At 41.0% G+C, this 17,011-nt stretch overlaps 1 protein-coding gene across 2 annotated transcripts in view; it reads right to left on the bottom strand.

Moving 5' to 3' along the window:
- Nucleotides 1-17,011, bottom strand: part of spryd3 (SPRY domain containing 3) — an 81,401-nt gene that overhangs the window by 13,016 nt on the left and 51,374 nt on the right. The gene's annotated exons all lie outside the window — the stretch shown is intronic.

Below are 17,011 nucleotides of genomic sequence, written 5' to 3'. Positions count from 1 at the left end.
CTAACATACAGGACATCCTGACATTCCAGCAGGATGATGACGTGTAAAGGCGGAAAAAAAACCAGCCACTACTAAAAACACTTTTCTCAAAAGAAGGGGAAAAAAAAGGCATCAACAACATCTAAAGGAAATCACCAAAACAACACACACTACAGTTTCGAGCGACAATGGAAAAACGGGGCAAAAGAAAAACATTGCAGAGGTAGCCTGCAGACAAGCTTTCCTCAAGTGAAGCGGCGTGGCTGCTGCTGGTAAATATTTATGGAGTTGTCATGGGACCCGTCCCCGGCTCAGGATACTGTTTAAACAATCTCTATCTGAGCACCGGGAGGCAGACAGAGACACTGTATCATTACGGCTCCCATGCGGGCCCTTGTCACAACACCACACACTAGGCAAACAGTGGAGCCACGCCGGCATGAGGCGCAGCACAGCTAAAAATAGACGAGCAGGGCTTTGGAGAGCGACAAGGACTGGCGCTAGAGGTGAGCTCGGGTGTGCAAGTCCAGGTTTGGGGCCCACGGTTGGAGCTAGCTGACTGGGAGAGGAAAGGTAGGAAGAGCCTGGCAGAGCATCAAGGGCTGTGGCTGGAGGGATGTTTCCTACAGCAAATTATATATTCTTGCTCACAGTTTGCTGGCAGTTAGTAGATTTGCTATTGCACATCCACAAGAAACATAAAAAAATAATGGAACTGCAGCAGACGCCAAGATATCATAATCTGGATACTTGTGAACTTTATGTGGATGTGTTGTAAGGACAAACATGTTGAAATAAAACAATGAACTCGGCTGGGCGCCATTTGGAAAAATTCTGACTTTCAAAGTCATCGGATCCCAGTGTAACTGCAGCCATTTAAGTTCAAAAATCTACCCAGTGAATTTAAGCATCTCCTCATAATTATCATGAAGGTTTAACAAAAGCAGCCCCATAAATCAACACTCACACCTTTCTCATATCCTCAGTCCAGTTCTTCTCCATAGAGTCTTACACCTGTGTAACAATCGTTGACCTGTGACACACCTTAAGGTCAAGGTCACTGAGACTCATACCCGTGTGGTATGAATTTGAAACTCCTACGTCATCTCATTCTCAAGTTATTGCATTCATAAACTTGGATGTCCACGCTGCCTGGCCACCCGCCCGCCCAGCAGAGTGATGGCAAAACCCCATGAGGCTTTTACGGCTGTAGTGTAAAAACCATAATCAACATGACCATCACTCTTACTATATTTTCCACATATTTGCCCCCCAAAAAGCTCTGCTGCAAAAAATACAGGTGCTCAAAAGTACTGCAATCAGAATTAGTTACTGTGAGCAAATTTAAAGGCTCTGGTTGTTCAGGTAACCATTAAACGCATTTACTGTCCCCTCATTTGCCAACCAGCTGCACCCATTGGTAGTTCATCAAACTCTTGGAATGAAAAGTTGAACCTACTTTGCGTCATCAGCAGTTATGTCACATGACCTTGGTTGAAGCCGCTCAATGTCACTGAGTTTGTTTGCTGCATGGAGTAAACCACTATTTATTTTACTGGTCATAACAAACGTCTTTTTCCGTGGTCTGTGGTCGCTTGTACTGTGTGTCATTGTATTTGTGTGACTGTTTACGTTTGTCATTGTTAAAAGATCTTTTCATCAGGTCACTCTTGAAAAAGTGACTTTTACACAGATAAAAATAATAAAAATAATAGACATATAACTATTACCTATATTTGCCCATATTAGTGTTCAGTTTTTCAGGTATCTGATATTTCTTATTGACCTCTGAAGTGACTGTTGATGTTTTTTGTTTTTCCTTTCTTCAGCTATGAGGTTCAATTTCCTGCGGGATCTGCACACGGGCAACTCTATTGATGGCCTGATGAATGATAAAATGCTTTTTGGTTTCACTAAAACTAACGATGCTCACATCCCTTTTATTGGCCTTTAATATATTTGCTTTTAACCAGTTCAAAGCTAATTTATGGTGGGTGTAAGTGGAAGTTAATGACCCTTAAAGGGGACCTCATCTGCTCATTTCCAGTTCCATGTTTTTATTCCTGGATTCTTAAAGAGTAGCTTTGGATGATTCACGGTTCAAAATGATTATTTATTTTATAGCGGGCCTTTCACTGCATCTGCTGTGTTTTAGTGCAAAAGAGGATGAAAACTGCTATACTGGAAAGGGGAAAAAAGGGCTGGAAAATAGGCAGTTTAAAATTAGCATAGAGGTGTTGACCAAGGAAGCTAAACGAAGCAGCAGATTGGTGATGCTGTTAAACTGGAAGTCTTGATAATAGATTTAGACTGTCAGTAGCTGTCATCACCACCAGGTGTTATATCTACAGCAAGAGCAACAAGAGGGTGAAAAATGGATCTGGGCTCAGGGTTTGGCGCTGGGCCCTCAGAAGGAGAGCTCAGGCTCTGTGGCTCCTGAGCGACTAAGAGCGCCTGGCTGACGACCGAGACCAGCTGGGAAGAGAAAAACTTTCTGGTAACACTAGAGTTTGCCCGGAAAAGAGCGGGCTTCCCTGCCCAGGGAACAATGACTTCACTGATTCCAAAAACATGAAAAATTAAACCTAAATATTTATGTTCTTTCGTGATCCCACACATGCATGTGCACATGCTGCTAAAAATGTACTTCAAATTCCATTTGCAGATGCCGTGTGGGTTTATCACAAACAAAATGCGATAAGCCCACATGGCATCTGCCGTGTGTTAAAACCGCATGGCAGATGCCGTGTGATGATGATATATGATATGACATACATCCTGGGTTCATTTTCCAGTGAGGCCCCAGTTGATGCATATGTGAACAATATACTTCCTTGGTTAGAGAAACTGCACAATTAAGCAATACAGGCAGGGCTGCAGAGTCTCTGCACCAGTGAAGCTATGGTATACCTTGGTGGTTGATGGCAAATGTTCTCAAAGAAATAAGACTTAAAGTAAAGTTTCCATCAGGTAACTCCCCTGTTACGGTCTGGTCCAGATCTGAGGCAGAGGAAGCCTCAGAGGGATGTACAGCTCAGCTGATGGTTTGGTGAGCTGTTGGATTACCTGGATCCAAACTGAGCACCCATGGCAACCTACCAAATCACACTTTTTAATCATGCTGCCAGGAATTTATAAGATAGTGACAGGCTCTAGGATGGTCTTGCCACTTCCTGCTGTGTTTCAAACAGGTGCCTGCAAGTCAGTAGCTTTCAAAGCTTTCGATTTGGTCATTCACAGGTGTCAATATGTGGACCACAGAGTGTTATACTGCATATGCTATAACACAATAACAACAGCATATCAGCTTTTCAACTATTAATACTGTAGTGAAAGAACTGTAGCTCAAGGTTTTTATAACCAACCAAAACTAAACCAAAAATTAAAAAACGAACCTGTTAGGCTCTATCCACACATTTTCCATCCACTTAAATACAGGGAGTGCAGAATTATTAGGCAAGTTGTGTTTTTGAGGAATAATTTTATTATTGAACAACAACCATGTTCTCAATGAACCCAAAAAACTCATTAATATCAAAGCTGAATGTTTTTGGAAGTAGTTTTTAGTTTGTTTTTAGTTTTAGCTATTTTAGGGGGATATCTGTGTGTGCAGGTGACTATTACTGTGCATAATTATTAGGCAACTTAACAAAAAACAAATATATACCCATTTCAATTATTTATTTTTACCAGTGAAACCAATATAACATCTCCACATTCACAAATATACATTTCTGACATTCAAAAACAAAACAAAAACAAATCAGCGACCAATATAGCCACCTTTCTTTGCAAGGACACTCAAAAGCCTGCCATCCATGGATTCTGTCAGTGTTTTGATCTGTTCACCATCAACATTGCGTGCAGCAGCAACCACAGCCTCCCAGACACTGTTCAGAGAGGTGTACTGTTTTCCCTCCTTGTAAATCTCACATTTGATGATGGACCACAGGTTCTCAATGGGGTTCAGATCAGGTGAACAAGGAGGCCATGTCATTAGTTTTTCTTCTTTTATACCCTTTCTTGCCAGCCACGCTGTGGAGTACTTGGACGCGTGTGATGGAGCATTGTCCTGCATGAAAATCATGTTGTTCTTGAAGGATGCAGACTTCTTCCTGTACCACTGCTTGAAGAAGGTGTCTTCCAGAAACTGGCAGTAGGACTGGGAGTTGAGCTTGACTCCATCCTCAATCCGAAAAGGCCCCACAAGCTCATCTTTGATGATACCAGCCCAAACCAGTACTCCACCTCCACCTTGCTGGCGTCTGAGTCGGACTGGAGCTCTCTGCCCTTTACCAATCCAGCCACGGGCCCATCCATCTGGCCCATCAAGACTCACTCTCATTTCATCAGTCCATAAAACCTTAGAAAAACCAGTCGTGAGATATTTCTTGGCCCAGTCTTGACGTTTCAGCTTGTGTGTCTTGTTCAGTGGTGGTCGTCTTTCAGCCTTTCTTACCTTGGCCATGTCTCTGAGTATTGGACACCTTGTGCTTTTGGGCACTCCAGTGATGTTGCAGCTCTGAAATATGGCCAAACTGGTGGCAAGTGGCATCTTGGCAGCTGCACGCTTGACTTTTCTCAGTTCATGGGCAGTTATTTTGCGCCTTGGTTTTTCCACACGCTTCTTGTGACCCTGTTGACTATTTTGAATGAAACGCTTGATTGTTCGATGATCACGCTGCAGAAGCTTTGCAATTTTGAGACTGCTGCATCCCTCTGCAAGATATCTCACTATTTTTGACTTTTCTGAGCCTGTCAAGTCCTTCTTTTGACCCATTTTGCCAAAAGAAAGGACGTTGCCTAATAATTATGCACACCTGATATAGGGTGTTGATGTCATTAGACAACACCCCTTCTCATTACAGAGATGCACATCACCTAATATGCTTAATTGGTAGTAGGCTTTCGAGCCTATACAGCTTGTAGTAAGACAACATGCATGAAGAGGATGATGTGGACAAAATATTCATTTGCCTAATAATTCTGCACTCCCTGTAGTTAATCATAAGGAGAAAGGTGGGGCACAGTTTGGACCAGTCTATTACAGGGCTAAAATATGATGGTAGCCCAGATTCTTTGACAAGAAGTGTGATTAATGAGCAAAAGAACCATTTTTTGAGTATGAAAAGTACAAGATATATGTCATAGCCCCATTTCTATGCCCTACTGTACACCTTAATGTACAGCAAAGTCCAATAACAACAGTCAGTTGATGATCTGATGTTCTCGTTTTCCTTGTGAATATAACAGTGTGAGTTGTGGATGTGGATTCTTATCATGAAGGTATTTTCTAGATCTTTCCTTCACTGCATAGCTGCTATTGCATAACTGTTATGTACTTCATGTACACTTATTATCAGATCAGTTTAGGCAGTTGTGGCTCAGGAAGTAGAGCACGTTGCTGTCTTACCATAAGGCTGGTGGCTCAATCTCCAGTTCCACAAGCCTGAGTCCTCTTTGGGTAGGATACCCAACTCCAAATGAGTCCTCAAAGTTATAAAATAAAGAGCCGTATACAAGATACAAAGTAAGTACCCACCTACTGTACACAACAATCATCTATTAAACCATTAATAACCAATGTACAGTTAACAGGAGATATTATTTGGTGGTGAGAGTCTCAACTCCACATGTTGCATCATCTCTAAAGCACCCCCAACATGGGACATGCTCTCATGGCTACAACTGCGAGTGTCACCGGTGGCTGGAGGCTCTCCCAGTTGGCATTTGGTGAGAAACTAATAAAAACTAAAAATCTCACAGAAACTACAGCTAATGATGTAAAGTGACAAAGTCCACATAAAGACAAAGCTGTGTGTGAAGGGATCAAACATGGGACTTTTACCAATGAGTCTGGGTTTTGTGTCCCATGTGAATCTAAAAGTGAGCGTGGAGTTTTTATTTTTAGACTTACTGGACTTATTATTTTAAAAAAATCTGTTGCCAAATGAGTATGGTTAGGTTTAGGTAAAAAAAAAAACTGCTTTGTTAGGCTTAAGCACGAATACTACTTGGATTTGTTTAGGAAAAGTTCATGGGTTTGCATTAAAATAGACTCTTTCACAATCTTACCCATGTATTAAAAAGCCTTTCTGGCTTGGCTTTCAGGCAGAAAGCCCTGAAGGCAAAATTCTCCCACGTGTGGTGTTTCTTCCCAATCGGCAAAGCTATGACATTGCAAAACGTGATCAGTCAGTTCCAGTGACGATGCTGTAGCAACGCTGTTGTTGACACCGTTGTAGGGACAACATCATCAACACCAGCACATCTTCAGGTGTTTCTACGATATATAGTGGTACTAATGTGATGTTTAATATTTTGGTGGTTTTTAAGCTGATTAATGGATCAAGATTTAAACAAATATTTTCATTTTTTAGGTTACCTTTTCAAATACTATGTGGCTAAATCTTTTCCAGTTTGACTCTCTCTGGGTTTTGGTTGGAAAAAGAAAGAATTTGGAAAATTTTCAATATTTATGACATTTTACACACGAAGTAAAACAACATCTGAAAAAAGTGGATGATATGTGGTGGGTTAAAATTAGTCATGGCCGCATGAACATAATGCAGATACTGTACATGTGCAAACATGCTGGAAGGTTGACTGAGGAATATAATCCCCTTACAGCCAAAAACCATGAGTCAGTCAATTAATTAGTTCAAGCACTTTGAGAGAAAGATGGCAACAACTTTAATAATCCCCTGACTGAGCAAATGACTATTCTGCTTTTCCTAATTTTCTTTAAAATGTATAATGTTACAATGGTAGATGGTAATACTAAGCATAACAACTCTTTAAGGCTCAGTTTTCAGGTAATATTCTGGTCTTGGATCTCTATGATCTCACAGATGGGTTCTCCCTAATATTTAATGGGGTCATTCCATCTCAAATCATCAAAGTTTTTAGAGTATTATCTGTTCAACCATCTCTGATGAGCCTAAAAATGTTATTGTCCTACGTTTAAACACATACAATTTTTTTGTAAAATTGTCTTTGTCTTATTTTTCTTTTCTTTATTTATCTCACAAACAGCTTCTGTCCCTGGGCCATTCAGAATGCCATTAAACACTCTCCCCCAACACCCCACCCCTGCTCACCTACCTCACCAATCCGAGCCATGGTATGAGTAACCCCCATCACTTTGGCCAATCACACACAGACTCTATGTAGACCAAGTCTTTTCTTTGCACTACTTCCAAGCACTAAGAACTATTTTGTTCTCTATTGTGTCCCATTCTCTTATGTTTTCTGATATATTTCAGGCCTGGTAATTGAACAAAATGACTCAGTCTGGTTAGTGAGGGTTGTCTCGATCTATGCAGCTACCTTTGGAAAAGCCTGGAAACTATCCTAGTTGTCGTGAAAACCATGTCTTTATCAATATATGCTGAGGATAAAACCTTGTCATTATGGGTGCAAGGGAGGTCATAAAATGTTGTCTTTATGGGGGAAAGAGTTAAAGGAGCATGAGCTAAAACAGCTTCTTTCAAATAGGAGGAATTCAGTCAACCTCTAAATGTACATTATTCAGGCTTTAGTGCTCTCACTTCTCAGTCAGTGTGAATGGAGTGATGTCATACACTATGCTTGCACTGCTCACACTAAAAAGTTCAGCCAATCACATCACATTATGAAACTATCATGGGAGAGCGGTGGGCTTTTTTGTGTAGCTCAGCATCAAAATCTAAGAGGCATTGATCTTTGCTTTAGTAATAAGCCTGCTCTATATGAACAAAGTTAGTAAGAGGGAGCTAACTAGTCCAACCTATGTATTGAATTCTGATTGGAACAAACATTCCCAAAGCCTTGGAACCTCTGGAAGTGGTGTGTAGTGTTGATGGAGGACCGTATGCCGTAAGGACAAGGCTTGGCTGGACCATCAATGGACCACTTTCAGGAAACTGTGAAGCTACAAGTGATCAGAAGCATCCACAAGTTACAGTCAACAGAATTTCTGTTGTCACGCTGGAGGAGCTTTGGCAGCAACAGTTCAAGAATGACTTTCCTGAGAGCAAAGCTGATGAGCAGGTTGGATTGTCAAGAGAGGATCAGAGATTTCTGGAAATAGTGACTAACTCTGCCAAATATGTGGGTGGTCATATCCAGATAGCATTACCTTTTCGGAATGCCAGTATCAGTATGCCAAACAATAAGAAAGTTGTTCAACAACGTCTGCGCTTTCTACAAAAGAGATTTGAGAGAGACACAGTGTTTCATACTGAGTACAAAGTGTTCATGAATGAGCTTCTGGCTAAAGGATATGCTGAAAAGGTCCCGGAAGAGGAGATCAATCGCAATGATGGCAAGCTGTGGTATATACCACACCATGGTGTTTACCATCCGACCAAGAAGAAACTCAGAGTTGTGTTTGACTGTGGAGTGAGTTATCATGGAACATCTTTAAACTCCCAACTCTTACAAGGACCTGATCTTACAAGCTCTTTAATAGGAGTGATCACAAGATTCAGGAAGGAGCCAGTTGTAATTATGGGAGATACTGAATCCATGTTCCATCAAGTCATGGTTCCAGCTGAAGATAAAGATCTATTGAGATTTCTCTGGTGGCCTAAAGGTGATCTGGAACAACCAACATCTGAATACAGGATGAATGTACATCTCTTCGGGGCAACTTCGTCACCAAGTTGTGCCAACTTTGCACTCAGAAAGTGTGCGGATGACTTTGGACATCTCTACAGTGAGGAAGCTGTGAAGAAGTTGTTGCACTGTTTTTATGTGGACGATTGTCTTGTGTCCGTTGAAACTGATGAGGAAGCAGTGTTAATGTACCACGAGTTGGTTTCTTTGTGTGCCAAAGGAGGATTTTTGCTCAAAAAGTGGATCACCAACAAGCCTGGAGTGCTGGAATCAATTCCTGAAAGTCACAGAGCCACAGGAATGAAAGAGTTGAACATGGAATTGGATTCCTCAATGATCGAGCGAGTTTTGGGCGTGGAGTGGTGCATAAAATCAGACTCTTTTAAGTTCAAGATTGTGCTCAAGGACAGACCGCTCACCAGAAGAGGAATCCTTTCAATTGTCAGTTCTATCTACGATCCTCTTGGAATGCTAAGTCCCGTGGTCTTAACTGCTAAGAAAATCCTAAGAGATCTATGCCAGGAAGGAATCGGCTGGGACGATAACGTACCAGAGCTGTTTTCCAAAAGATGGTTAACATGGCTCCAGCAGCTCCAGCTATTGAGCAAGTTTGAAGTGAGTCGTTGTCTGAAACCTGATGGATTTGGAGAAATCACGAGTGCTCAGTTGCACCATTTCTGTGATGCCAGTGAGGATGGGTATGGAACAGTGACCTACCTGCTGATTGAAAACATTTGTTCAGAACGACACTGTGCGTTTGTTATGGGAAAAACTCGTGTCGCTCCTCTTAAATCCTTTACCATCCCGAGAATGGAGCTCATTGCAGCAACCATGGCCAGTCGATTGGATGTACTCTGGAGGAAAGAGCTGCAGATGGAACTTCTGGATTCTGTGTTTTGGACAGACAGTGCTTCTGTTCTTAAATACATCAGGAGTGAGACTTCAAGATTCAAGGTTTTTGTGACCAACAGAGTTTCACAAATCTTAAGAGTTTCATCTTCCTCGCAATGGAGATATGTGGACACTGCCAGTAATCCAGCAGATATGGCCTCAAGAGGAGTGAAAGTCGATGTTTTTATGAAGAATACAAAATGGTTGTTTGGGCCTCAGTATCTTCTACAATCTAGGAGTGAATGGCCTGTCTACCCAGATGACATCAGTCTGCTTGCATCTGATGATCCTGAGGTAAAAACAGTTGCCACAGTGAGTGTTGAGCAAGCTGGAGAAATTCTGTTACTCGCTTGTTTAAACATTTTTCCACCTGGACACGTCTTAAGAAGTCAGTGGCATGGCTGTTAAAATTTAAGGACTTGCTTCTGTCCTTTGTGAAGAAAAGGAGCGAATTGTGTTCAAGCTTACCACAGCCAGTGGTCACCAAAGAGCAACAGAAATCATTTGTGGAAGAAAAGCTGAGGAACTTTAAGAGGACATCTGTGATTAAGAATCTTACAGTGGAAGATCTGGACAAAGCTGAGGTTGTCATTATCAAGTTCTGTCAGAGGAGGAGATTTTCCTTGGAGCTTGTGAATCTGGAGAAGGGACAACCCATTATAAAATCAAGTCCTCTAAGAAGACTCTGCCCACAGCTGCAAGATGGAATTCTCAGAGTCGGTGGGAGACTCAGTAGATCATTGATGCCAGTTGAGGTGAAACATCCCATAATACTAGCAAAGGATCAACACATTTCCGAGCTCTTGCTTAGACACATACATCAGGAAGTTGGACATGGTGGTTGTAACCACATGCTGTCTAAGCTAAGAGAAAAGTACTGGTTGATTGGAGCTAGTACAGCAATAAGAAAAGTGTTATCTAAATGTGTCATCTGTCGACGTCTTAATGCTCCACCAGTGAATCAACAGATGGCGGATTTGCCCAATGAAAGAATCATTCCAGATGAACCTCCATTCACGCGGGTGGGAGTGGATTACTTCGGACCCTTCAGTGTAAAAAGTAGGAGGAGCGTGGTGAAGAGATACGGTGTTATATTCACCTGCCTTGCTATCCGTGCTGTTCACATTGAAGTTGCTCCATCACTGGATACTGACTCTTTCATTAATGCGTTCAGACGTTTCAATGCAAGAAGAGGTCAGGTTCGAGAACTGCGTTCTGACAACGGAACCAATTTTGTAGGTGCTGAACGTGAACTTAGAACTGCCATTGAACATTGGAACCAGGTAAAAATCAATGACGTCTTTCTGCAAAAGGGAGTTAAATGGACCTTTAATCCACCTGGAGGTTCACATCACGGAGGAACCTGGGAGCAACTGATAAGACTGGTTCGCAAAGTACTTAATTCCATAATGAAAGTACAAAACCTGGATGAAGAAGGTCTTCATACTGTACTTTGTGAGGTTGAAGCCATCATTAACAGCCGCCCAATGACCAAAGCCTCAATGGATCCTAACGACCTGGAAGCTTTGACCCCTAATCATCTTCTTCTGTTAAAGACCTCACCGATATTACCACCAGGAGTATTCCATTCCACTGATATGTACACACACAGAAGATGGAAACAAGTCCAATACATGTCTGACTTGTTTTGGAAAAGATGGGTGAAGGAATACCTACTACAGCAACAGGAACGTCAGCGATGGATTGGAGTAAAAAGGAACCTCATCGTGGGAGATCTGGTTCTCATCATGGACAGTTCGGCACCTCGAAACTCTTGGCCAATGGGACGTGTGATAAAGACTTTTCCTGACCGAAGAGGATTCGTTCGTCAAGTTCGGATTAAAACTCAGACTAGTTGCCTGGATCGACCTATTACCAAACTGTGTCTACTGCTGGAGGCAGATCACAGTTAAAGACTTCTGGGTCCAATTATCAGACTTTGATTGTATTTGGACATAAAATGTCTCTCATTTTTCTTTTAAGATAGACTTTAAGATTACCTATAGGATTCCTGTGGGTAATATTGAAATACAGTAAATGCTTGACTTTTCTCTGCATGTTTTATGTCTCCTACTTGGTTAATTATGGGTAATTATTAGAAGGGATCCTAATAATTAGGGGCTGGTGTGTAGGAGCCATAATTGAATGTATTGAATTTTGATGATCACTGGGTTTTTATTTGTTTGGTTGTTATGGGAGTCACGTGGGTGCTAGCGGTGACATAAATGGGCGTTGTCAGTCTGTCATTCACTGGTTTTGATTTTGACAGAGACGAGGGCTGGGTAGCCGTAGTTTTTGTTGACCGCTGCACTACATGTTCGCTTCGTTATATTAGAGCCTGTGATGTTGTAAGAGTTTGAATCAGGAGCCGATGATACTACTCTGTAAAAATCGCAAAGCACTTTAATAAACAAGCAAACAATTCCACCTCTCGCATTATTGCGTAAAGTTGACAGCGCGTCAGGCAAATAGGCAGGCTTCATCCCCGGCCTCTAGCGACTGTGGAAGTCGCTACACCCGCTGTAGTTGAAGCATCGACATGCGGGTTCTGCCTGACGGGCTGCTCCGAGGTCGAGGATAAGGATTATTTTGAAAAGTGATTCATTACTTTACTACTCTAAGAGAGTCCAAGAATAAAATTATGAAGCTGGAATGAGCAGAATCAGAGACTGTTATTATTATTACGCCCCCCCTTGTTTTGCTTTGTATTGGTTGGTTGTTTGTAGTCAATGCCGCTATTATTTTTCAGTTCGCTGAGGTTTTTCTTTAAAAAAAACTTTTCCGACTCCATTCTTCCCCAGTGAGACTCTCTTTTGTTTTTACCCCCTCTGAACTCTAGCAGATTCGGGTCGTAACATTATAAATATGTCAGATAAATTATTGCAAATGAATTCCACTGTGTGGTATAGTATTTTCTCTGTATTATTGTATGGCGTTTACCTTACAATGTAAAGCGCCTGGAGGCAACAGTTGTTGTGATTTGGCAATTTGGCACAATATAAATTGAAATTAACTGAAATGAATTATAGCCACAAAGCCTAGATTCAGACAGTATTTACCAGCCTCTCTTTGTGCCCCTAAGTGGTACAGACAATGCCATCCAAAACTAATCTGTCCCAAGGTAAGAGGGTGATATTATCTCCCTTACGTAACAAGTTGCTATTGAATAATTGTTTTTGCAGAACTTGAGCTTGAATCAGATTAAACCCTGTCACTGAAGTTAGACTGAGTCCTATTATCTTGGTCGGCGTGGTTGAGCGGGATGGATGGTGGTTGTGGTGGTCGGGCACAACCTTCAGCTGTGGGTGTTGAGTCATAGCACGTGTGAGTCACTGATGGAGGGGTGTTTGGAAGAGGGGTGTGTGTGTGTGTGTGTTTGGGGCGGGGGGTTGATTGGGTTAATGAGGCTTGCTGAGGAGCACTCACTGGTTGGATGGCTGGTTACTCCTGACAGGGCCCACAGGGACCAACAGCATAGGGACCTCATGGCCCATTAATGTGTGGAGCAAGCACGAAGGATGGAGGTCCACACTGGGCAAAATTCCAATGCAAACACTCGTTGTAACACCAGCGTCGGGCAAAGATCTCTCAGACTATACAAGCTGTACAAAGAAGCAGTGATATTGTTGGAAATACAGTTTGTGTAAATACCTGGAACTTATCAGGACTAAAATAACAGCCTCAAAAGTCAATAATACGCATCAAATGTGATGCAGCTCAGCACTGATTGCGTGTCCGCTGCTATGTACCATAAATCAGGCCAAAAGAAACAGAGCTCTGGTGACAAATTGTTTATAAAAGTTTATACAAAAAGGACAAATGTCACCCTGCGTGATGCAATTTGCCATTTTTCCTGTAAATCACACAATCTACTGCGTTACCTTCTTCTTAATAGATAATGATAAACTCCTGTACTGCCAATGCAGAGAAAAACAGCACTGATCAAAGTATAGATATCAGCTTTAAGTGTTTATTTGGAGCCAAGACCTGCCAAGAATAACTTGGCAGATATTTGCTGGTTCAGGTACTGAGGGCTAATACAAAAACACAACCATAAAATAACAGACACACCTCTGTGCAGAAACATGCCCTTCTGTGGAACTGAGCAGACCCTATTTTGTTAGACCTTCATCCTTCTTGCCCGCTACAAACTTAAATTCAATATCAAACCAAGAGATCTACAAAAATTTATCTCAGAACAATGCTCCAGCAGTCCAATGGTAATAAAGAAACGTGAAGATGAAAACAACCCTCGATTAAAAGTAAAGACACGTGTGACGAGTAACTAGACAATTAAAACGTTACTAGGCCTTAAACTAATTATTGTTTTTTTTTTTTTTGTAATGTACACCACAAGTTAACAGTTGTTTCTCTGTTGTTTTATGTTATGTTACAATGAAACATGCAACTACAGCAACCCCTGCCTTCTTTCTGTGAGAAGACGTTTTTACCCTTTAAAGCCGGTCGGAGCGGGCACGCTCCGTTTTGCGTAACTATTTTTAAATCCCGGTAGCACTGCAACCACATAAGCTAGCGCAATAATTTTTTTTGCATATGAAACCAGAGGAGTTGTACTTACATCTCATGTCATCAGCTTGTCCTAGGTCATGGTTTCCTTCCACATATGGCTTTGCAAAAATTGCATAAAAAGCACTTGCAGCAACAAAAACATAATATTCCAGAAACACACTTTGCTGATCCGATCAGCTGTTCGTAACTCTTCCTACGTTGGAATAGACGTCAGCGCGAACTATCGCATGTCCGCCATGACCTGCCCGAAACTGGAAGTGACGTCATGACACGGAAATGTGGTTGTTTACCTTCAGGGCCTATACAAGCATACTGGTGTCTTTAAAGGTTATGTTTGACTTTATGACTTATGCTTAGGACTCAAATTGCACTGCTGGAAATAGTTTATTTTGATGCACATGCTGTTTTTTTGCAAATTTGATTATAATATTTATTTTCATTTTTCCTGCAGTATATAAAAATTGGTGTATTTCAATAATAAAACTATGAAGACACTCAAAATAAATTTCCTGTGGTGGGAAATTATTTTGTGCAACTTTTTTGTATTTACAGTTTTGAGGGATAAGCCTCTTAAATTTCTCTAACTAGGAATGTATGTTAAAAAAAACAAAAACAATTTTCAATTTTTTTTGTAGTTTATTGCACTTTTTTGCAATTTATGTAATTACTATGCACTTAATGCATACATATTATTAAAATTTGGGCTATAATGGTTGTATTTATGTATAGCAACTTGAAATGCTCCCAAAAATGGCACTACAGCATGTAAAAATATAATACAAGCTCTGGCGGACTTGGTTCTATGGTAGGTCTTAAAGGGTTAAATAAGCAAGGTGGAAAGAAAGCAGATGATAGCTGTGCAAACCAGTGTTGTTCTGCAGCACTTTGATGTAGATAAGTGTGTCGGCTTTGTCAGAGTAAACTGATACAGTATATATCCACTCAGCTGTAGCCATGTTCTGTACGTTCTGATAGACTGTTCATACTAATCTAACACTGCACGAGTGCAAAGCTATGCAAAGCATTTAAAAAGTGATTCCATTAAAGGAAAATGTAATTAAAATGTAATGCTATATTTATATGGATAATGTTTAAAATCATGCATTAAGTAGCCCTCGTAAATAGTTCTCCAGTCTTGGAGGACATTCAAAGCTCCTTTTTGGATGCTGGCTGCCTTTTGTTCTGTCCTCTGTCCAGATGATCTCACACTGCTTTAATAATGTTGAGGTCCGGGCTCTGGAGAGGCGAATCCATGACTGATGATGTTACATTGTGTGTTTTTCTACACAGTTATGCTTTTACTGCACTGGCAGTAAACAATAATTTCTAGATGGCACTGAATGGTGGATCAAAATCTGACAGTACATTTCTACATTCACAACTATTGTTCTGACAAGGCCCCTAACATCACTGAGAAATGCAGCCCCAAACCATGACAAAGCCTCCATCACCACTGATTTTCAGGGCAATTCTTGTGTAATTTGGCATACCTCAGCCAGTTTCCCTTCGTTGAGAAAAGCTTCTTTACAGTCACCATTTCACTGAGACCATTTCTGATGAGGTTTCAGTAAAAAGTTCAATTCAATTCAATTTTATTTATACAGCGCCAAATAACAACAAAAGTGGCCTCAAGGCGCTTCATAGGCACAGAGAAAAACCCAACAATCATATGACCCCCTATGAGCAAGCAAAGCAGGGAACAACTGATGTATACCTGGTCCTATGTCAGATATTTGCTGGATTGTTTTCCTATTTCATGACTTTCAGATACTGATAATCTGCTGTAGATAGGTTTTTTTTTTTAGGTCTTCCACTTCTCCGGTTTCTTTAATTTGCACACATTCTGAGATATGCCAAGTTTCCAGCTAACAGCCATTTGGAAATCACCTTGTTGTTGCAAAAATACTATTTTATGCCCATAAAACTTTGGTTATCTTTGGCATTTTTCATAGATTCAACAAAAGAAATTGGAGCAAATTCTGTTTTTTGTGACAGGCTGTTAGTAGCAAAGTGCCAAAAGATACAATTTAAAATTTGCTCTTTCCTAAGTTGTCGAGCTGTTATGTGAATACACAATACGGGTGACTCCACAAAGCTAGATGCATTTTTATGTTTAATATTTTGTTTTTTATGTATGATTCATAGTTCAGTGTTAAGTTGCTTAAGAAAGGGGGGAAAACTCCTCTGAAAATGGTCAGGGCTGAACTGAAATGAGTGGACAAGCAGCCAATGTCCAATGAAAAACTGCAATGTATGCAACTGGCCCTGCATTGGCCACCAGCACTCCGATGTTGGAAAAGGACAACAGGAAACCAAAGATCTATTTACATGATCACTTGATCTGAAACTGAGACAAAACTATGAGTTTAATAAGTTGATCGTAGTATGGCATATGCTGAAGCAGTGGTGACACACTCACTGAAGGTTCATGCTAGGCCAAGTCAGGCTGTTGTAACGTGTCATCTGACAGTTAAAGGAAGAACTGTTCACGTATGAATACAGGTGTACCCTGAACTTTAAGGTGGAACTTATTATCGAGGATAGGTTAGATAAAGCACAGGATGCTTTCAGAAGGCTCAGCTCCATTTGGAAATCTAGACAACTTACACAGAACACAAATCTAAGCCTCTACAACAGCGATGTGAAGTTCTACCAACCAATCAAGGTCTTCTGCAATGGGTGTCTTCACTGAATATGCAACATCTTCAGACCAAGAGTGTGCCCTGAGATGGACACAATCAGGAAGAGGAAGAAAGGCAGACCACAAACAACTAGAGCGGATGATGAAGGTCAAACATTTGCAGCTTTATGTCTCACATTTAGCAAAGAATGCTAGTAAGAGTAGTTTGGTATCCCTAAGAAACAAAATGTTCGAAAAACCGTCAACGTACTCTAAAAAATATTGCTTTTTTACTTTTGTCACCCTGCCAAAGCGCATCCATGTACAATTCTTGAGACTGACGAGCCTTTCAGTGAAAATCCTGGATGCGTGGAGACATGAAGAAAAGGCTCT

This window comes from Rhamphochromis longiceps, linkage group LG20 (assembly GCF_057381845.1).
Source record: "Rhamphochromis longiceps isolate RC_006_pf linkage group LG20, R_longiceps_female_GT1.1, whole genome shotgun sequence".
Lineage (NCBI taxonomy): Eukaryota > Metazoa > Chordata > Actinopteri > Cichliformes > Cichlidae > Rhamphochromis > Rhamphochromis longiceps.
This window is presented reverse-complemented; position numbering and strand designations above follow the sequence as displayed.